Below are 22,728 nucleotides of genomic sequence, written 5' to 3' on the forward strand. Positions count from 1 at the left end.
AACACTTGGAAGGGAGGCTGCCACTCACGGTTGTAACACAGACACACCCTGATGCATCACCTGGCTGCTGCTCACTGGAGAGCCCTTCTTTATTCCTCTCCAGCCTATCCAGGGCCTAAAACGCTGACCATGGAGGAGAAACTACAGTCCTCTCCCCTCACAGCACCCTCGCCCTACCCAGAATGTTCTGGGCCTTTGAGGGAAGTGAGGATTGTTCAAAGGCACCATAATAGATGCCCAACTTAAATGTATACCCCAAATTAAAAAACACAGCAAAGAACTCTAAAAGATACCTTTTTATCTCTCACTGCTTCTTTTACTTGGTTGTTAAGCCACGGTGGCTCTTTTTAAGTCAAATCCTAGTGAGGAAAATAGAAAGGAGCATATACACTGCCAAATTAAGTGTAAAAATGTAATAAGAGGTGTTTGAAGAACAGCTAGCCAAAAACTCAAAGGCTATGTCTACAATGCAATCTTTTTGAATAAGAACAGTCATTCTATCACAAAAACATGCAGAGTGTCTGTACTGCACACTCGTTCTTGTGCAAGTAAATTTATAGTAAAGCATCATAAAAGAGGGTTTTTTGCACAAGACTTATTCCTCTCCCCACGAGGAATAAGCCCTCTTGCGCAAGAGCTGTTGCCCAAGAAGGCAGTGTGGACGGGCAAGAGGGGTTTCTCGCACAAGAAACTCCTATGGTTAAAATGGCCATCAGAGCTTTCTTGCACAAGAGAGCGTCCACATAGCCATTGATGCTCTCGTGCAAAAGTACATCTCTTGCGCAAAAGCACATGGCAGTGTGGATGCGCTCTTGCGTAAGTACTTTTGAGCAAAACAGTTCTTGTGCAAAAAGCATGCAGTGTAGACGTAGCCAAAAGGTATAACAAAATGTTTTTTAAGTACATCAGAAGCAGGAAGCCTGCTAAACAGTCAGTGTGGCCCCTGGACGATCGAGATAAAGATGATAAAGTGCTCCATTTGTAAGTCATTGCGGAGAAACTAAATGAATTCTTTGCTTCAGTCTTCACTGCTGAGGATGTTAGGGAGATTCCCAAACCTGAGCCGTCCTTTGTAGGTGACAAATCTGAGGAATTGTCACAGACTGAAGTGTCATTAGAAGAGGTTTTGGAACTAATTGATAAACTTAATAGTAACAAGTCACCGGGACCAGATGGCATTCACCCCAGAGTTCTGAAAGAACTCAAATATGACATTGCGGAACTATTAACGATGGTTTGTAACCTAGCCTTTAAAACAGCTTCTGTACCCAATGACTGGAAGATAGTTAATGTAACGCCAATATTTAAAAAGGGCTCTAGAGGCAATTCCAGGAATGACAGACCAGTAAGTCTAATGTCAGTACCGGGCAAATTAGTTGAAACAACAGTAAAGAATAACATAGACACAAAGAAGAACATAATTTGTTGGGCAAAAGTCAACAAGGTTTCTGCAAAGGGAAATCATGTCTTACTAATATTTTAGAGTTCTTTGAAGGGGTCAACAAACATATGGACAAGGGGGATCCAGTAGACATCGTGTACTTAATTTACATAAGAGTCTTTGGTGAGGGATCTTGTCAAAGACTTTCTGGAAATCTAAGTAGTCATAGGATAAGAGGGAAGATCCTTTCATGGATTGAGAACTGGTTAAAAGGCAGGAAACAAAGGGTAGGAAAAAATGTTAAATTGTCAGAATGGAGAGGGGTAACTAGTGGTGTTCCCTAAGGGTCAGTCCTAGGACCAATCCTATTCAACTTATTCATAAATGATCTGGAGAAAGGGGTAAACAGGGAGGTGGCAAAGTTTGTGGATGACACTAAACTGCTCAAGGAAGTTAAGACCAAAGCAGACTGTGAAGAACTTCAAAAAGATCTCATCAAACTAAGTGATTTGGCAACAAAATGGCAAATGAAATGTAATGTGGATAAATGTAAAGTAATGCACATTGGAAAAAATAACCCCAACTATATGTACAAGATGTTGGGGGCTAATTTAACTACAACTGATCAGGAAAGAGATCTTGTAGTCATTGTGGATAGTTTTCTAAAGATGTCCATGCAGTGTGCAGCAGCAGTCAAAAAAGCTTTTAAAAAGGGATAGAGAATAAGTCAGAGAATATCTTACTGCCCTTATATAAATCCATGCTACGTGCACATCTAGAATACTGTGTACAGATGGGGGTCTCCTCATTTCAAAAAGATATAGCAGCATTAGAAAAAGTTCAGAGAAGGGCAACTAAAATAATTAGGGGTTTGGAACGGGTCCCATATAAGGAGAGATTAAAGAGACTAGGACTTTTCAGTTTGGAAAAGAGGAGACTAAGGGGGGATAGGATAGAGGTCTATAAAATCATGAGTGGTGTGGAGAAAGTGAATAAGTTCTTTACTTGTTCCCATAATATAAGAACTAGGGCCACCAAATGAAATTAAGGGGCAGCAGGTTTAAAATAAATAAAAGGAAGTTCTTCTTCACACGGCGCACAGTCAACCTGTGGAACTCCTTGCTTGAGGAGGTTGTGAAAGCTAGGATTATAACAGAGTTTAAAAAAGAACTAGATAGCCTCCATGAATTTAAGCCCATTAATGGTTATTAGTCAGTATGGGTAAGGAATGGTTTCCCTGGCCTCTGTTTGTCAGAGGGTGGAGATGAATGGCAAGAGAGAGGTGGTTTGATCATTACCTGTTTGGATCACTCCCTTTAGGGCACCTGGAATTGGCCACTGTCGGCAGACAGGACACTGGGCTGGATGGACCTTTGGTCTGACCCAGTCTGGTTGTTCTTATGTTCTTAAGTTCTCCGGTCTCAGGCTCAATGTGACGTCCCGTGACTCAAAACCAGAGATGCGGTGGGGTGGGACTGCAAACTACGGAGCATCTCTCTTGGTGAAGGAGGGTGACCTGCGTGCAGCTAGTCATGGGGAGGAAAGGACAATCCCAGACAACGCCCAGCCGCAGGCATAGCTCTGCCTTTCCCAGGACCCGTCCCATGGAAATCACAGGCGTCTGCTCGCAAGGAGGCACCTCACTGCACAGACACTGGCTAAAGAGAATTTCACAGAACTCGCACCAGCTCCTGCACCATCACCAGAGTGCTCCTCAGCTCCACAGCCAAGTGGGACGTGCGGATGGCTCAGGCTTATTTCCTGCAGATGCTCCTCATCCAGCTGAGGCTCCAGAGCGGCTCCACAGACCTGCAGCAGCCTCGTAAGAACAGCCACTAACCCACAGAAGAACCATCGCTGACAATCATGCTACAGCCGCACCGGCCCTTCCAACGCCTGCCGCCCTCTCCAACCCTTCCACAACACGGCCATTCCAGCACGAGACACGGACTGGACACCAACGGGTCAATTGGACGTAGATCCCCCCCGACATGGGGACACCCATCCTATCCCACTCACCTCCATGCACTGGAGTCCAAGCCAGAGAGATGCACCACCACCACCCACCCCACTTCCTGGGGAGTGAAACACCACCAGGAGAGGCCCTAAGACAGCATACACAGTGTGCTGGCCACCACCAGAGAGAGGAGAGAGAGACACAAACATAGGAGGAAGGCAGGCAACTCCCCACCTAGAGCACTGCTCCTGGAGACACCTGCTAACAAGGACCCACCATCCTGAGCAGGGAAGAGAGCAGCACTTAAAATTGTAGACCTCAGCTCCCTAGTAACCACTGATGCTACTCAGCAATCTCTGCTCTCAAACCCCGCCCTAGGCACAGTGGAGTCTCTAACTACAGCCAAGTGAGCTGCAGGCAGAGCCCTCATCAACCAGACACTTACCTCAGTGACAGTGGCAGCTGCTCCAAACTCAGCTGGATGAATATTGCCTCACATCGATCATGCACACAAGCTAGCAACTCTCATTTGTATTCCATCCTATGATGGTGTGAAGGACCGGGTCGGTCTGGGCACAGCTGAGGACGTCCACTCAGGGTGAATTGCTCAAATCCGGGCCTTCTTGCAGCCCCCAGACTGGTGACCTTTCCAAACAGGCCACAAACCAGTCCCACAGAGCGCTTCAGCTGCCTGCCTGAAGCCTCACAAGCAAAACCCCTCCGACACCCCAGCAATATCTGTGCCCCAGATGGCCCCAGGCCTCATACACGGATGGGGGGGTCTTAGAACCCAACCCCACCTACCCCGAACAAGTTCTGTCTGGTTCCAAGAAACCAGCCACAGATCCCTCTGGACCTTACCCACAAATCACGCTGAACCAATCCTTTAGAATCTACCATCTAAAGGTTTATTACCACAAGAAAGAAAAGCATGAGAGTAAGGTTGCTAAAGAATCATACATTACATGCATCGAATCTCCCAGTTCTCGATGCAGGCTCTAGCAGAGATGTTACAGATGCTGGCTTACAAGTCCTTGTTGCGCATCCTAGGTCAGGATGGGTCCACAGTTCTTTCTGGCCCTTCGATCCCTGCACTGCTGCGTCTGGGATGAAGTACTGAGCTGATTACCAAGATGGAGTCAACCACATGGCATATTTATACTTACTTCCTGGTCTCTTCTTGGCTGCAGCAGGTCACCTGGCCAGCGGCCTATCCCTGTGTTCCCTGCCGGTAGCCCAAAGGTGTCTGCCCTCATTCTTGAGGTGTGTCCTTGGCCCATTGAGTGCCATTGTCCCACATAGCCTTGCTAATTAGCATGTCCATAGGCTGAACTTTGCCCAGTGCATTTAGAGAGACTTCCAGTCTCCATACAGAGTACAGATACCTAACTCCACACACAAACATAATACAGATATATGAAGAGCATATACAGAATCAGAATAAAAGTAAGCTTTTGTCTGACACCTCACATGGCCTCCTTTGTACCACTTTTGGGGCGAATCCCCCCCCATGGGTGCAGCAGTGACCCGGCTGATCCCTTCATAATCCAATAACGTGACAGATGGGAGCAGACTCTGACAAATTACTCCTTTTTCCTTGCAACTAAACCTAGAATACAGAGGAGGGGCAGAAAGTAAGCATCTCAGATAGCACTGCTCTGTATCCTCTTTCCTTACATGTCACAGTCACTGACACCACCTCACATTACCAGAGCAGGACTACAACTAGAATTGAGCCCTATGTACATACAAGCAATATAGTCACTTTGCAAAGCAGACTATTGTCCGTGCCCTCAATTCAATTCAAGAGACTTCTGTGCTGAAAGATGTAGAGAATCTGTGTGGAAAATCTCGGAGCGAGTACAGACGAACAATTCAAAAATTAATATTTTGCTTTCAGCCAGTGAGAAGGAAGAAACACAAAGATTTCTCAGCTGCCACCTTAAAAGGATGTCCAGGATATTTCCAAGACAGTCACCCTGTAGAACCGACTATGGTCCTTTCACCAGTCCCCATGCCCAAGCAGGAAGCTCTCTGCCTCAGAAGAAATCGGCTGCCGGAATGGCTGAAGATTTCAAAGCACGCATCTGTTACTCACACAGAGCCATGGGAAAGCCGAACCCTGAGGACCCTTCCTGTGTCCCGAGAATCACATCCAGGTAGCTCAAGCCCATCTCACACGTTTCTTCTCTGGCCATGGGCCCGCATTGATTGCTCTGCAAGCGCGGCAGAAAAAGCCCAGCGTCAGCTCTCACTCACTAAGCTCCGTGGCTGCGGGAATTCTATCTTTTAGCTTCTCCTCCCCTGTAACGCACCGCAGCCTCCCACCGTCGGCCACCCCCTCCCGCTGTCCCTGCAGGAACACAGAGAGAAAGGAGGTCTTGAATCCTTATCCACACACTGTTGAAACGACAACTGCCCCTTCACCAGTCCCCAGGCCACCAGTCTCCGTGCCACAGCAGCAAGCTCTGTGCCTCAGAAGAAACCGGCTGCCAGGACGCTTGAAAATTTCAAAGCACGCATCTCTTACTCACACAGAGCCATGGGAAGGCCGAACCCTGAGGACCCTTCACGTGTCCCGACAATCACGTCCAGGCAGATCAAGTCCATCTCGTATGTTTCTTCTCTGGCCAAGGCTCCGCATTGATTCCTCTGTAAGCGCGGCAAAAAAGCCCAGCGTCAGCTCAAACACTAAGGTCTCTGGCTGTGGGAATGCTATCCTTTAGCCCTTTCCCCCTCTCCCCCCTGTATCAGGCCCGCTACAAGAACACGGAGTCAGCCAGCCATGACACACCACTGCACTACTTTGTGCGACTGGCAGACCTGCAGAATTCCTGTTGGCTGCTGAGCCCTTAACCCGTGGAGATGCTCACCTGGAACGCCTGCAAGGGTCCTGTAGAAGGAGACGGCAGAAGCAGAGCAAGGACAAAGACACAGACAGAAACAGACAGACAGAATGTATTGGCCAATACGAGAGAACAACCAGAGAGAAACACAGGAGAGGCAGCAAGAAAGCTTACCGCTTTGCGTCTTCCTCCTCGATCCCTGCATCTGCTGAGAAGGACACTGTGGTCCAGAGAAACCAGTACCCCTGAGAAACGGGAGCTCCGTTTCTCCCACAACCTCGGGAACCTCCGCTCGGACTCGCTCTCTGAGCAAACGGGACGCCCCTTCCTACAACCGAGCGGGCCGTGAGCCGAGAGATTTCCAGACCCGACACTTATCTCCGTGACAGCGATGGCTGCTCCGCTCCCAGACGGACGGTTCTCGCCGCGATTCGACCAAGCTCCTCAGCTCGCTGTTCTCGTTTCCGCTCCATCCCCAGACGGGAGGACACCGGGATGGTTGACTTCTTATCGCTCGCTACCAAGCCCAGCAAAGGGGGAAAAACAAACAAACAACTTAGCGTTTCAGTCGGCAAGGACGCGGCATCGCTTCTCCTCCCCTGTAACGCACCGCAGCCTCCCACCGTCGGCCACCCCCTCCCGCTGTCCCTGCAGGAACACGGAGAGAAAGGAGGCCTCGAATCCTGTGACGGCGCGTTGGGGGTCCCCCATCTCCTGCACCCCGAAATGGGACAAACAGACTGCACCAGCCGGTGGAATAGAGGAAGTTTATTGCCTCTCCAGGATACAGCACAGCACAGATGTAAGCTGGTCACAGTGCTGGGCTAGGATGCCTCAGGCCCCCTTGAGATGGGGGAGACTGGGCCCCTAAACTCCAGCCCCTTCCCTAGGCTGTCTCCTCCATGCTCCCAGACACCAACTAACTCACCCTCTTCCAGCCCTGCCCCCCAGCCAAGGCAGCATTCTACCTGCCTTTGTTCCTCTTCATGGGGGGTGTCTGGCCATACTCGTTTGCATAGTGACTCATCCTATTTTGCTGGGTCGTGGTACCCACGGCAGCCAGTGGGGGTTACCCCAGAGCCAGCAGCATAGAAACCAGCCAGGTACCCCCACTACGTCACAGTTCTCCCCCCTCCGAGAGCGAACTGAGCAGGGTCACTCTGCTCGTGACCTAGGGAAGTTCAGGTCCTCTGCGTGGGAACCCGCCCTGGGGATATGGGTGCTCCCCTTGACTCGGGCCGACCGTGGCGAGGCCCCACATGAGCTGGCTTTCCTCCGTCCACTCGTCACCCCACTCCAGGGCGACTGGCACAGGCCTGTCCTCGGGGGTCACACCCACCCTTCCGCTGGCCTTGATCTCTGGCCAGGGTCTCTCGGGACGGGGCCATGAGCCCAGCGAGCCTTCTCTGGACAGCCAGGGTGGCTTCCATCCCCGATGCTCCATCCAGGGAGGTCTTCCCCTCCCATAACACTCTCAGCAAGCCCAGAGGGTCCTCTATCTGGGGTAGAGACCCCCAAGCTGCTTTCCTACTGTCTTGGGCCTTCCCACCCCTCTGGCAGGAGTCACCGGACCGGCAGTACCGCTGCACGGCTGTAAAGATTCCCGGCCAATAGAAGTGCTGGAGCAGCCTCCGCCGGGTGCTCCGGATCCCCCGGTGGCCCCCAACGGGGACGTCGTGGGCCAAATACAGCAGCTTGAGGCGATGCTTTTGGGGGACAACCAGCTGCAGCTGGACCCCCCATGCCCTCACCTTCCTGGGGGGAAGCCATTCACGGAACAGGAGTCCACGCTCCCGCAGGAATCTCTCCTGGCCACCTCTCCCCCGGGGCTGAGCTGCACGGAGGCCAGCCTGGTCCCTCAGCCTCTGCAAGGAGGGGTCTGCCTGCACCTCAGCCTGGAATTCAGCTGCTGAGGCAGGGATCGGGACCTGTTCCCCACCTCTGTCTAGGTCCGGAGTCCCAGCCTGGCTGGACCCCGTGTCCACTGGGATGGGACCCTGAGGACGCTGCCAGGAGTCCTTCCCTGGATCCACGTTGTCAGCCCCCCGCTGGCTCTGGCTCCGGGTAGTGACTAGAGCCCACTGGGGTTCATGGGGCCACTCCTCTAGGTCATTCCCCATCAGCACCTCGGTGGGCAAGTGCGGGTGCACCCCCACTTCCTTGAGGCCTTCCTTTGCCCCCCATTTCAGATGCACCCGGGCTACAGGCACCTTAAACGGGGACCCATCTATGCCCTTCAGGGTCAGCTGGGTGTGGGGTAGTATCCGCTCTGGGGCCACTATATCAGATCGGGCCAGAGTCACCTCCGCCCCCGTGTCCCAGAAGCCCGTCACCTTCCTACCATCCACCTCCAGGGGTATGAGGCACTCGCTCCGCAGGGGCCGCCCTGCCCCCACCCGGTACACGGAGAAATCCGCCTCCCGAGGGTCAGACCTCCCAGGGGAGGTGCACTGAGCATCCTTCCTCTTTCTCTGAGCTGAGGTTTGCCTGCCAGCCCCTGCCTCTGGGGCAGCCTGCCCTTCCTCCCGCCCCAGCCAGTTAACCCTGGAAAGTCCCCGGTCCTGGGACCTGGTGCACCGAGCCCTCTTGTGGCCTTTTTGCCCACAGCGATGGCAAGTTAGGCTTTGGGCTGTCTCTGTCCAGGCCCTGGCTGGTTCTCTGGAGCGCAGACGACCTGTTCCTTGGTCTCGCCCCGTAGTTGACTCCCTCCGTCGCTCAGCCGAGACCTGGTCTCTGCGCGGTTCCCTTTCTCTCCGGGACTCCCGTTCACACCCGGACCGGCTCTCCGTGAACTCATCCGCCAGTCTCCCGGCCTCCTGGGGGTTCTCTGGTCTCCGGTCCTTGAGCCACAGCCTCAGTTTGGGTGGGCACGCTTCATAGAACTGCTCCATCAGGACCAGCTTGAGCAGCTCCTCTGCGGTCTGGGCTCCGACTCCAGACACCCACTTGCGGCCGTATTGTGACAGGCGGGAGGCCAGATCCGCATAGGTCTCCCGTGGCCCTTTCTGTACCCCCCCGGAACTTCTTCCTGTACATCTCGGGGGTCAGCCCGAACTTGTGCAGCAGGGCCTCCTTGACTCGGTTGTAATCCCCTGGCTGTAGGTCCTCCAGCTGACTGAGCACTCCGGCCGCCTCCTGGCTCAGTGCGGGGATGAGCTCCTGCAGCCAGTCAGCTGGGGGAACCCGTTGCAGTCCACAGGCCCTCTCAAAGGCACTGAGGAACCCGTCTATGTCACCCATGTCCTTCAATTGGGCCACCACGAGCCTCTCCAAGCATCTGGCAGTCCTGGGACCCTGGGGCCCATCCTCACTTGGCGCAGCCGGTGCCCCGCCGGTTCTCCGCTCTGCCATGGCCAGCTCATGCTGTCGCTGCCTCTCTCGGTCCTGGCGGTCCCTTTCTCGATCTTGGCGCTCCTTCTCTCGGTCCTGGCGGTCCCTCTCTCAGTCCTCTGCTTCCAATTCCTTTATCCGCAGCTGGATCTCCAGCCGCCGCAGCTCCGCTGGGCTGGCCCCTGCCCTAGATGGGCTATGGCTTGCAGGCCTCCCAGGAGACGCTGTCTCATCTCTCCGGTGGGTTCCAGCGCTCCTCCCCCTCTCTGAGCATGACACACTCTCAGGGGGGGTCTGGCTGCTTCCCCTGGGGATAAGATCCTGGCCCTGTGGCTGGTCATTCTCTTCCAGCTGGGCAATCAGCTGGGCCTTGGCTGCTTTCCGCACAGGCAAGCCCTTCTCTCTGCACAGCTCCACCAGCTCTGCCTTCAAGAGTCGGGCGTAGGCCATCTGCCCGCTGGTCCCCTCGGTGCAGACTCACCAGTCTAGTGCTGCAGTGCCCCACGATTCCCAGGAACCGCTTCGCTCTGTCTCCAGCACGCCTGGCTCCAGGGCTCTTGCTTCTACTGCGCCTTGTCGCTCGCCGCTGGGAGCTCCATCCACGGGGTGCAGTGCATCCCACTTCTGACACCAGTGTGACAGCGCATTGGGGGTCCCTCGTCTCCTGCACCCCGAAATGGCACAAACAGACTGCACCAGCCGGTGGAATAGAGGAAGTTTATTGCCTCTCCAGGATACAGCACAGCACAGATGTAAGCTGGTCACAGAGCTGGGCTAGGATGCCTCAGGCCCCCTTGAGATGGGGGAGACTGGGCCCCTAAACTCCAGCCCCTTCCCTAGGCTGTCTCCTCCATGCTCCCAGACACCAACTAACTCACCCTCTTCCAGCCCTGCCCCCCAGCCAGGGCAGCATTCCACCTTCCTTTGTTCCTCTCCATGGCGGGTGTCTGGCCATACTCGTTTGCATAGTGACTCATCCTGTTTTGCTGGGTCGTGGTACCCACGGCAGCCAGTGGGGGTTACCCCAGAGCCAGCAGCATAGAAACCAGCCAGGTACCCCCACTACGTCACAAATCCCTATCCACACTCTGCTGAAACGACAACTGCCCCTTCACCAGTCCCCAGACCACCAGGCTCCATGAAACAGCAAGAAGCTCTCTGCCTCAGAAGAATCCGGCAGCCAGGACGCTAGAAGATTTCAAAGCACGCATCTCTTACTCACACAGAGCCATGGGAAGGCCAAACCCTGAGGACCCTTCACGTCTCCCGACAATCACGTCCAGGCAGATCAAGTCCATCTCGTATGTTTCTTCTCTGGCCAAGGCTCCGCATTGATTCCTCTGTAAGTGCGGCAAAAAAGCCCAGCGTCAGCTCAAACACTAAGGTCTCTGGCTGTGGGAATTCTATCCTTTAGCCCTTTCCCTCTCTCCCCTCTGTATCGGGCCCGCTACAAGAACACGGAGTCAGCCAGCCATGACACACCACTGCTCTACCTTGCGCGACTGGCGGACCTGCAGAATTCCCATTGGCTGCTGAGCCCTTAACCCGTGGAGATGCTCACCTTGAACGCCTGCAAGGGTCCTGTAGAAGGAGACGGCAGAAGCAGAGCAAGGACAAAGACACAGACAGAAACAGACAGACAGAACGTATTGGCCAATACGAGAGAGCAACAAGAGAGAAACACACGAGAGGCAGCAAGAAAGCTTACCGCTTTGCGTCTTCCTGCTCGATCTCTGCGTCTGCTGAGAAGGACAGCGTGGTCCAGAGAAACCAGCACCCCTGAGAAACGGGAGCTCCGTTTCTCCCACAACCTCGGGAACCTCCGCTCGGACTCGCTGTCTGAGCAAACGGGACGTCCCTTCCTACAACCGAGCGGGCCGAGAGCTGAGAGATTTCCAGACCCGACACTTATCTCCGTGACAGCGATGGCTGCTCCGCTCCCAGACGGACGGTTCTCGCCGCGATTCGACCAAGCTCCTCAGCTCGCTGTTCTCGTTTCCGCTCGATCCCCAGATGGGAGGACACCGGGACCGTTGACTTCTTATCGCTCGCTACCAAGCCCAGCAAAGGGGGAAAAACAAACAAACAAACAACTTTGCGTTTCAGTCGGCAAGGACGCGGCATCGCTTCTCCTCCCCTGTAACGCACCGCAGCCTCCCACCGTCGGCCACCCCCTCCCGCTGTCCCTGCAGGAACACAGAGAGAAAGGAGGCCTTGAATCCTTATCCACACTCGGTTGAAACGACAACTGCCCCTTCACCAGTCCCCAGACCACCAGGCTCCGTGAAACAGCAAGAAGCTCTCTGCCTCAGAAGAATCCGGCAGCCAGGACGCTTGAAAATTTCAAAGCACGCATCTCTTACTCACACAGAGCCATGGGAAGGCCGAACCCTGAGGACCCTTCACGTCTCCCGACAATCACGTCCAGGCAGATCAAGTCCATCTCGTATGTTTCTTCTCTAGCCAAGGCTCCGCATTGATTCCTCTGTAAGCGCAGCAAAAAAGCCCAGCGTCAGCTCAAACACTAAGGTCTCTGGCTGTGTGAATTCTATCCTTTAGCCCTTTCCCTCTCTCCCCTCTGTATCAGGCCCGCTACAAGAACACGGAGTCAGCCAGCCATGACACACCACTGCTCTACCTTGCGCGACTGGCGGACCTGCAGAATTCCCGTTGGCTGCTGAGCCCTTAACCCGTGGAGATGCTCACCTTGAACGCCTGCAAGGGTCCTGTAGAAGGAGACGGCAGAAGCAGAGCAAGGACAAAGACACAGACAGAAACAGACAGACAGAACGTATTGGCCAATACGAGAGAGCAACAAGAGAGAAACACACGAGAGGCAGCAAGAAAGCTTACCGCTTTGCGTCTTCCTCCTCGATCCCTGCGTCTGCTGAGAAGGACACCGTGGTCCAGAGAAACCAGCAACCCTGAGAAACGGGAGCTCCGTTTCTCCCACAACCTCGGGAACCTCCGCTCGGACTCGCTCTCTGAGCAAACGGAACGTCCCTTCCTACAACCGAGCGGGCCGTGAGCTGAGAGATTTCCAGACCCGACACTTATCTCCGTGACAGCGATAGCTGCTCCGCTCCCAGACGGACGGTTCTCGCCGCGATTCGACCAAGCTCCTCAGCTCGCTGTTCTCGTTTCCGCTCCATCCCCAGACGGGAGGACATCGGGACGGTTGACTTCTTATCGCTCGCTACCAAGCCTAGCAAAGGGGGAAAAACAAACAAACAACTTAGCGTTTCAGTCGGCAAGAACGCGGCATCGCTTCTCCTCCCCTGTAACGCACCGCAGCCTCCCACCGTCGGCCACCCCCTCCCGCTGTCCCTGCAGGAACACAGAGAGAAAGGAGGCCTTGAATCCCTATCCACACTCTGCTGAAAAGACAACTGCCCCTTCACCAGTCCCCAGACCACCAGGCTCCGTGAAACAGCAAGAAGCTCTCTGCCTCAGAAGAATCCGGCAGCCATGACGCTAGAAGATTTCAAAGCACGCATCTCTTACTCACACAGAGCCATGGGAAGGCCAAACCCTGAGGACCCTTCATGTCTCCCGACAATCACGTCCAGGCAGATCAAGTCCATCTCGTATGTTTCTTCTCTGGCCAAGGCTCCGCATTGATTCCTCTGTAAGCGTGGCAAAAAAGCCCAGCGTCAGCTCAAACACTAAGGTCTCTGGCTGTGTGAATTCTATCCTTTAGCCCTTTCCCCCTCTCCCCTCTGTATCGGGCCCGCTACAAGAACACGGAGTCAGCCAGCCATGACACACCACTGCTCTACCTTGCGCGACTGGCGGACCTGCAAAATTCCCGTTGGCTGCTGAGCCCTTAACCCGTGGAGAAGCTCACCTTGAACGCCTGCAAGGGTCCTGTAGAAGGAGACGGCAGAAGCAGAGCAAGGACAAAGACACAGAGAGAAACAGACAGACAGAACGTATTGGCCAATACGAGAGAACAACCAGAGAGAAACACAGGAGAGGCAGCAAGAAAGCTTACCGCTTTGCGTCTTCCTCCTCGATCCCTGCGTCTGCTGAGAAGGACACTGTGGTCCAGAGAAACCAGCACCCCTGACAAACGGGAGCCCTGTTTCTCCCACAACCTCGGGAACCTCCGCTCGGACTCGCTCTCTGAGCAAACGGGAGGTACCTTCCTACAACCGAGCGGGCCGTGAGCTGAGAGATTTCCAGACCCGACACTTATCTCCGTGACAGCGATGGCTGCTCCGCTCCCAGACGGATGGTTCTCGCCTCGCTATGACCAAGCTCCTCAGCTCGCTGTTCTCGTTTCCGTTCCATCCCCAGATGGGAGGACACCGGGACTGTTGACTTCTTATCGCTCACTACCAAGCCCAGCAAAGGGGGAAAAACAAACAAACAACTTAGCGTTTCAGTTGGCAAGGCATTGCTTCTCCTCCCCTGTAACGCACCGCAGCCTCCCACCGTCGGCCACCCCCTCCCGCTGTCCCTGCAGGAACACTGAGAGAAAGGAGGCCTTTAATCCCTATCCACACTCTGCTGAAACAACAACTGCCCCTTCACAAGTCCCCAGACCACCAGGCTCCGTGAAACAGCAAGAAGCTCTCTGCCTCAGAAGAATCCGGCAGCCAGGACGCTAGAAGATTTCAAAGCACGCATCTCTTACTCACACAGAGCCATGGGAAGGCCAAACCCTGAGGACCCTTCACGTCTCCTGACAATCACGTCCAGGCAGATCAAGTCCATCTCGTATGTTTCTTCTCTGGCCAAGGCTCCGCATTGATTCCTCTGTAAGCGCGGCAAAAAAGCCCAGCGTCAGCTCAAACACTAAGGTCTCTGGCTGTGTGAATTCTATCCTTTAGCCCTTTCCCCCTCTCTCCTCTGTATCGGGCCCGCTACAAGAACACGGAGTCAGCCAGCCATGACACACCACTGCTCTACCTTGCGCGACTGGCGGACCTGCAGAATTCCCGTTGGCTGCTGAGCCCTTAACCCGTGGAGATGCTCACCTTGAACGCCTGCAAGGGTACTGTAGAAGGAGACGGCAGAAGCAGAGCAAGGACAAAGACACAGAGAGAAACAGACAGACAGAACGTATTGGCCAATACGAGAGAAAAACCAGAGAGAAACACAGGAGAGGCAGCAAGAAAGCTTACCGCTTTGCGTCTTCCTCCTCGATCCCTGCGTCTGCTGAGAAGGACACCGTGGTCCAGAGAAACCAGCAACCCTGACAAACGGGAGCTCCATTTCTCCCACAACCTCGGGAACCTCCGCTCGGACTCGCTCTCTGAGCAAATGGGACGTCCCTTCCTACAACCGAGCGGGCCGTGAGCTGAGAGATTTCCAGACCCGACACTTATCTCCATGACAGCGATGGCTGCTCCGCTCCCAGACGGACGGTTCTAGCCGCGATTCGACCAAGCTCCTCAGCTCGCTGTTCTCGTTTCCGCTCGATCCCCAGATGGGAGGACACCGGGACCGTTGACTTCTTATCGCTCGCTACCAAGCCCAGCAAAGGGGGAAAAACAAACAAACAACTTAGCGTTTCAGTTGGCAAGAACGCGGCATCGCTTCTCCTCCCCTGTAACGCACCGCAGCCTCCCACCGTCGGCCACCCCCTCCCGCTGTCCCTGCAGGAACACAGAGAGAAAGGAGGCCTTGAATCCTTATCCACACTCGGTTGAAACGACAACTGCCCCTTCACCAGTCCCCAGACCACCAGGCTCCGTGAAACAGCAAGAAGCTCTCTGCCTCAGAAGAATCCGGCAGCCAGGACGCTTGAAAATTTCAAAGCACGCATCTCTTACTCACACAGAGCCATGGGAAGGCCGAACCCTGAGGACCCTTCACGTCTCCCGACAATCACGTCCAGGCAGATCAAGTCCATCTCGTATGTTTCTTCTCTAGCCAAGGCTCCGCATTGATTCCTCTGTAAGCGCAGCAAAAAAGCCCAGCGTCAGCTCAAACACTAAGGTCTCTGGCTGTGTGAATTCTATCCTTTAGCCCTTTCCCTCTCTCCCCTCTGTATCAGGCCCGCTACAAGAACACGGAGTCAGCCAGCCATGACACACCACTGCTCTACCTTGCGCGACTGGCGGACCTGCAGAATTCCCGTTGGCTGCTGAGCCCTTAACCCGTGGAGATGCTCACCTTGAACGCCTGCAAGGGTCCTGTAGAAGGAGACGGCAGAAGCAGAGCAAGGACAAAGACACAGACAGAAACAGACAGACAGAACGTATTGGCCAATACGAGAGAGCAACAAGAGAGAAACACACAAGAGGCAGCAAGAAAGCTTACCGCTTTGCGTCTTCCTCCTCGATCCCTGCGTCTGCTGAGAAGGACACCGTGGTCCAGAGAAACCAGCAACCCTGAGAAACGGGAGCTCCGTTTCTCCCACAACCTCGGGAACCTCCGCTCGGACTCGCTCTCTGAGCAAACGGAACGTCCCTTCCTACAACCGAGCGGGCCGTGAGCTGAGAGATTTCCAGACCCGACACTTATCTCCGTGACAGCGATGGCTGCTCCGCTCCCAGACGGACGGTTCTCGCCGCGATTCGACCAAGCTCCTCAGCTCGCTGTTCTCGTTTCCGCTCCATCCCCAGACGGGAGGACATCGGGACGGTTGACTTCTTATCGCTCGCTACCAAGCCTAGCAAAGGGGGAAAAACAAACAAACAACTTAGCGTTTCAGTCGGCAAGAACGCGGCATCGCTTCTCCTCCCCTGTAACGCACCGCAGCCTCCCACCGTCGGCCACCCCCTCCCGCTGTCCCTGCAGGAACACAGAGAGAAAGGAGGCCTTGAATCCCTATCCACACTCTGCTGAAAAGACAACTGCCCCTTCACCAGTCCCCAGACCACCAGGCTCCATGAAACAGCAAGAAGCTCTCTGCCTCAGAAGAATCCGGCAGCCAGGACGCTAGAAGATTTCAAAGCATGCATCTCTTACTCACAGAGCCATGGGAAGGCCAAACCCTGAGGACCCTTCATGTGTCCCGACAAACACGTCCAGGCAGATCAAGTCCATCTCGTATGTTTCTTCTCTGGCCAAGGCTCCGCATTGATTCCTCTGTAAGCGCGGCAAAAAAGCCCAGCGTCAGCTCAAACACTAAGGTCTCTGGCTGTGTGAATTCTATCCTTTAGCCCTTTCCCCCTCTCCCCTCTGTATCGGGCCCGCTACAAGAACACGGAGTCAGCCAGCCATGACACACCACTGCTCTACCTTGCGCGACTGGCGGACCTGCAGAATTCCCGTTGGCTGCTGAGCCCTTAACCCGTGTAGATGCTCACCTTGAACGCCTGCAAGGGTCCTGTAGAAGGAGACGGCAGAAGCAGAGCAAGGACAAAGACACAGACAGAAACAGACAGACAGAATGTATTGGCCAATACGAGAGAACAACCAGAGAGAAACACAGGAGAGGCAGCAAGAAAGCTTACCGCTTTGCGTCTTCCTCCTCGATCTCTGCGTCTGCTGAGAAGGACACCGTGGTCCAGAGAAACCAGCACCCCTGACAAACGGGAGCCCTGTTCCTCCCACAATATCGGGAACCTCCGCTCAGACTCGCTCTCTAAGCAAACGGGACGCCCCTTCCTACAACCGAGCGGGCCGTGAGCCAGAGATTTCCAGACCCGACACTTATCTCCGTGACAGCGATGGCTGCTCCGCTCCCAGACGGACGGTTCTCGCCTCACTTCGACCAAGCTCCTCAGCTCGCTGTTCTCGTTTCCGCTCCATCCCCAGACGGGAGGACACCGGGACCGTTGACTTCTTATCGCTCCCTACCGAGCTCAGCAAAGAGGGAAAAACAAACAAACAACTTTGCGTTTCAGTCGGCAAGGACGCGGCATCGCTTCTCCTCCCCTGTAACGCACCGCAGCCTCCCACCATCGGCCACCCCCTCCCGCTGTCCCTGCAGGAACACGGAGAGAAAGGAGGCCTTTCCTCCTCTCCTCTCTGTATCGGGCCCGCTACTAGAAAACAGAGGCTGCCAGCCATAACACACCACCGCTCTACCTTGTGCGACTGGCGTACCTGCATAATTCCCTTTGGCTTCTGAGCCCTTAACCCGTGGAGATGCTCACCTGGAACGCCTGCAAGGGTCCTGTAGAAGGAGACGGCAGAAGCAGAGCAAGGACAAAGACACAGACAGAAACAGTCAGACAGAACGTATTGGCGAACACGATAGAGCTACAAGAGAGAAACACAGAGGAGGAAGGCAAAAACCTTACCACCTTGCATCTTTTTCCTCAATCCATTTATGTGCTGAGGAGGACACCATGTTCCAGAGAAACTAGTAGCCCTGACAAATGGAAAACCTTTTTTCCCCACAACCAAAGCTACTCATTGGGATCCTCGGCTAGGTCTTTCTCTCTCTGAGCAAACAGGGGAAACCTTTGTGGATCCAGTTTATCAGAGGATAACCTAACCCAAATACTTATCTCAATGGTGTTCACTCTGTTCCCAGCTGGATGGCTCTTGTCTTGCATTAATTTTGCTCATAGTCTCATTTTCTAGCTCTCTTCATCACAGAACTGGAGGAGACTCTAACAGTCGACTTTTTCCCCTGGTTCTGAATCCAGCACTTTAGTAAAAGTGAACACGTTGGCATCTCAGTCAGTAACGTCGCATAACCTGTTCTCACATCTTGGCTGTGTTTAGACTGCATCCCTTTTCCGTAAAAGAGATGCAAATTAGACACAACGCAATTGCAAATGAAGCGGGGATTTAAATCCCTCCCATTTCATTAGCATAAAAATGGCTGCCACTTTTTTCCGGCTCAGAGCTTTGCTGGAAAAAAGCGCCAGGCTAGACGCGGATCTTTCGGCAAATAAAGCCTTTTCCGAAAGATCCCTTATCCCTCTTAAAATGAGGGTGTGTGGGTTAGGAAGGAAGGAAGAAGGGAGGCTGGTAGGGCGCAGACTTGGTGAGATAGAGGTGTGCAATGAGGGTGTGCAGCTTGGGGAGATTGAAAAGTCGCAGGCCTGGCGAGATAGGGATGTGCGGATTGGGAAGGAAGCCAACAGGGAGCTGAGAGGTCCCATGTATGGGGGATGGGCAGGAATAGGGCGCAGGTCGGGGTGAGCTGGGGGGGTGTTGCAGGGAGCAAAATGGGGGACTGATAGCCCCCATGAGTAGAGAAATGGGCTAGGGGGTACATTTTGGTTTGGGTGTTGTGGAGAGGAAGGAAACTGAGGGACCTGAAGGATAAAAATATGGTTGGGCCAGCGTCCTGTGTGAGGCGACGACAGCAGCAGAGACAAGGTTGAGGACAAGGACACAGAGACGAGCATAAAGACACATAGAGAGCCAGAGAGAACGTGCTGGCCAACACGACAAAACAAGGAGAGAGAAACCCACGGGAGGCACACAAACAACTCACCGCCTGGGCTTCTTCCCCTGCAGCCAAGACTCTCCTGATGAGGGCAGCCTCTTCCAGAGAAACGAGCAGAACCCACAAGCGGCGACCTGCTTCTCTCGTAACCCGTAGCCGCTTCCGGCTAGGGCTGGCTCTCAGCATCAGGGCTTCCCTCCCTGGACTCTGGGGAGCCAGGAGCAGAGAAATCTCTAAACCAGACACTCATCTCTTCCCCACAACAAGGTCCGGGCTGCTCGGGTCCAGCTCTTCCAGTCTCTTCTATGGCCGTGGCCGCTGGATCGACTCCTCTGAGAGCGCAGCAGGAAAAGACCAGCGTGAGCTGTCACTGCACTACGGACCATCTGAGTGGGAAATGTACCCTCGCACCAAGCCCCATCTATATCGGACCCACTCCACCAATACCGACTGAACGGACGATGAAACAACCACGCTTGAGCGTCCTCTACATCGCGCAATTTGCGTACCAGCATCGTACCTCACGGCTCCCGCGTCCTAACCTGTGGGGGCCCACACCCAGAATTCCTGCCAGCGTCCTGTGCGAGGCGACGACAGCAGCAGAGACAAGGACACAGAGAGACAGAGAGAACGTGCTGGCCAACACGACAAAGCAAGAAGAGAGAAAGCCACGGGAGAAACACAAACAACTCACCGCCTGGGTGTCAGCCCTCTGCAGCCAACTCTCTCCTCTTCCAGAGAAACAAGCAGAACCCACAAGCGGCAACCTGCTTCTCTCCTAACCAAAGCCACTGCTCGGGAACTCCGGCTAGGGCTGGCTCTCAGCAAACAGGGCCACACACCCCTCCAGGGGAGCCAGGAGCAGAGAAATCTCCAAAACGGACCCTCAGTGCATCCACCATGGTGGCTGCTCCTCGCTCAGCTGGCGTTCTCCCGCCTTGCATCCATCGGACTCCTCAGCTCGCTGCTCTTGCTCCCTTTCATCCTGTGACTGCGGGAGACTTGGGCGGTTGGCTTTTTCTCCCGTTTGTATAACGAGTAGAATAGGGAAAAACAAAGAAGTTAGCTTCTCAGTTGGCAACATCACATTACATCTTCTCACATATTACTTAACGCAGCCTCTCACCATCAGTCAGCCCTTCTCAATGCCACTTCCTGAGTTCGCTGATCTCCCTTTTGGGAACACGAGCACCAGCTGGGGGGGGGGGTGAGCTGAGGTACACATAGGAGGCAGGACAAGGACAGGGACAGGGTGCAGGCTGAGGTGTGCTGGGGAGGGAAATACAAGAGGCAGGGACAGGGCGCAGGATGGGGGGTTTGGGGAGAGAGGAGACTGAGGGAGACACAGGAGGCAGAGCAAGGACAGGGCGTGGGATGGGGGTTGATGGGAAGGAGGGGGCTGAGGGACCCACAAGAGGAAGGACAAGGACAGGGTGTAGCCTAAGGGGTGTTAGGGAAGAAGGAGGTGAGGGAGACACAGGAGGTAGGGACAGGATGTGGGATTCGGGATGATGGGAAAGAAGGGAGCTGAGGAACACACGAGGCAAAACAGGAACATGGTGCAGGCTCGGGGGTGTTGGGTAGGGATGAGGCTGTGGAACACAAAGAGGCAGGAATAGGACAGGGACAGGGTGCAGGCTGGCAGGAGCTGGGGTAGGAGGGGGCTGTGGGCCACACAAGAGGCAGGAACAGTGCCTGGGCAGGGGGTTTTGGTGAGAGGGGGCTGAGGGAGACATAGGAGGCAGAGGAGGCACAAGGCATGGGCTGGGGGTTGCTAGGGAGGGAGGAGGCTGAGGGTCCCACAGGAGGAAGGGCAGGGACAAGGTGCAGGCTGGGAGGTACTGAGGAGAGAGGGAGCTGAGGGACCCATAGGAGGAAGGGCAGAGATAAAGCATGGGCTTGGGCGTGTTGGAGACGGAGGGGACACACAATAGGCAGGGAAAGGGCATAGGTGGGGCATGGTAACTAGGGAGTGGGAAATACAGGAGGCAGATCAGGGAATAGATGCAGGATGACAGGTGCTGGGGAGGAAAGGGGCTGAGAGACATACAGGAGGCAGCGAGAGGGCATGGGCTGTGGGGTGTTGGGTAGGGAGGAGGCTATGGGATGCATAGGAGGCAGGGATAGGGCAGGGACAGGAAGGTGAAGGCTGGGGAGCGAGGGGGGTCTGTGGGACACGAAGGAGGCAGGAAGAGGGTGCAGTCTGGGGATGTGGGGACAGATGGAGTTAAGGGACTCACAGGGACAGGGCATGGGCTAGTGAGTGCTGGGGATTGAAGGGGCTGAGGGACCCACAGGAGACGGGGCAGGGGCAGGCTGGGGGTGATGGGCGGGGGGCTGTGGGATGCAGAGGGGGCGGGGCAGGGGCAGGCTGGGAGTGTTAGGAGGGGGGCTGTGGGACGCAGAGGGGGCGGGGCAGGCTGGGAGTGTTGGGAGGGGGGCTGTGGGATGCAGAGGGGGCGGGGCAGGGGCAGGCTAGGGGTGTAGGGCGGTGGGCTGTGGGACACAGAGGGGGTGGGGCAGGGGCAGGCTGGGGGTGATGGGCGGGGGGGTGGGACGCAGAGGGGGCGGGGCAGGGGCAGGCTGGGGGTGTTGGGCGGGGGGTGTGGGACGCAGAGGGGGCGGGGCAGGGGCAGGCTGGGGGTGTTGGGCGGGGGGCTGTGGGACGCAGAGGGGGCGGGGCAGGGGCAGGCTAGGGGTGTTGGGCGGGGGGCTGTGGGACGCAGAGGGGGTGGGGCAGGGGCAGGCTGGGGGTGATGGGATGGGGGTGTGGGATGCAGAGGGGGCGGGGCAGGGGCAGGCTGGGGGTGTTGGGCGGGGGGCTGTGGGACGCAGAGGGGCGGGGACAGGGGCAGGCTGGGGGTGTTGGGCGGGGGGCTGTGGGACGCAGAGGGGGCGGGGCAGGGGCAGGCTGGGGGTGATGGGCGGGGGGGTGTGGGACGCAGAGGGGGCAGGGCAGGGGCAGGCTGGGGGTGATGGGATGCGGGTGTGGGACGCAGAGGGGGCGGGGCAGGGGCAGGCTGGGGGTGATGGGCGGGGGGCTGTGGGACGCAGAGGGGGCGGGGCAGGGGCAGGCTGGGGGTGACGGGCGGGGGGCTGTGGGACGCAGAGGGGGCGGGGCAGGGGCAGTCTGGGGGTGATGGGCGGGGGGCTGTGGGATGCAGAGGGGGCGGGGGAGGGGCAGGCTGGGGGTGACGGGCGGGGGGCTGTGGGACGCAGAGGGGGCGGGGCAGGGGCAGGCTGGGGGTGATGGGCGGGGGGCTGTGGGACGCAGAGGGGCGGGACAGGGGCAGGCTGGGGGTGATGGGATGGGGGGCTGTGGGACGCAGAGGGGGCGGGGGAGGGGCAGGCTGGGGGTGATGGGCGGGGGGCTGTGGGACGCAGAGGGGGCGGGGCAGGGGCAGGCTGGGGGTGATGGGCGGGGGGCTGTGGGACGCAGAGGGGGCGGGACAGGGGCAGGCTGGGGGTGATGGGATGGGGGGTGTGGGAAGCAGAGGGGGCGGGGCAGGAGCAGGCTGGGGGTGATGGGCGGGGGGCTGTGGGATGCAGAGGGGGCGGGGCAGGGGCAGGCTGGGGGTGATGGGCGGGGGGCTGTGGGACGCAGAGGGGGCGGGGCAGGGGCAGGCTGGGGGTGTTGGGCGGGGGGCTGTGGGACGCAGAGGGGGCGGGGCAGGGGCAGGCTGGGGGTGTTGGGCGGGGGGCTGTGGGACGCAGAGGGAGCGGGGCAGGGGCAGGCTGAGGGTGTTGGGCGGGGGGCTGTGGGACGCAGAGGGGGCGGGGCAGGGGCAGGCTGGGGGTGTTGGGCGGGGGGCTGTGGGACGCAGAGGGGGCGGGGCAGGGGCAGGCTGGGGGTGTTGGGTGGGGGGCTGTGGGACGCAGAGGGGGCGGGGCAGGGGCAGGCTGGGGGTGT

General features: G+C 56.3%; 1 long non-coding RNA gene across 2 annotated transcripts; it reads right to left on the bottom strand.

The window, feature by feature from the left end:
• Positions 1 to 4,170: 4,170 nt before the first annotated feature.
• LOC142825862 (uncharacterized) lies at positions 4,171 to 21,117 on the bottom strand. 2 transcript variants are annotated; one of them, XR_012900198.2, is made up of 10 exons: positions 18,867 to 21,117; positions 16,440 to 18,154; positions 15,299 to 16,136; positions 14,158 to 14,986; positions 13,023 to 13,851; positions 11,882 to 12,719; positions 10,737 to 11,565; positions 5,873 to 6,701; positions 5,437 to 5,554; positions 4,172 to 4,947 (listed from the first exon to the last, which is right to left on the bottom strand). It is a non-coding gene; the product is annotated as an uncharacterized LOC142825862 (long non-coding RNA). The 2 variants fall into 2 exon arrangements; XR_016350598.1 differs by having other exon boundaries at positions 4,171 to 5,554.
• Between the last annotated feature and the right edge of the window lie 1,611 nt (positions 21,118 to 22,728).

The sequence above is a fragment of the Pelodiscus sinensis genome, chromosome 13 (genome assembly GCF_052426305.1).
Source record: "Pelodiscus sinensis isolate ZL-2025 chromosome 13, ASM5242630v1, whole genome shotgun sequence".
In the NCBI taxonomy this organism is placed as follows: domain Eukaryota; kingdom Metazoa; phylum Chordata; order Testudines; family Trionychidae; genus Pelodiscus; species Pelodiscus sinensis.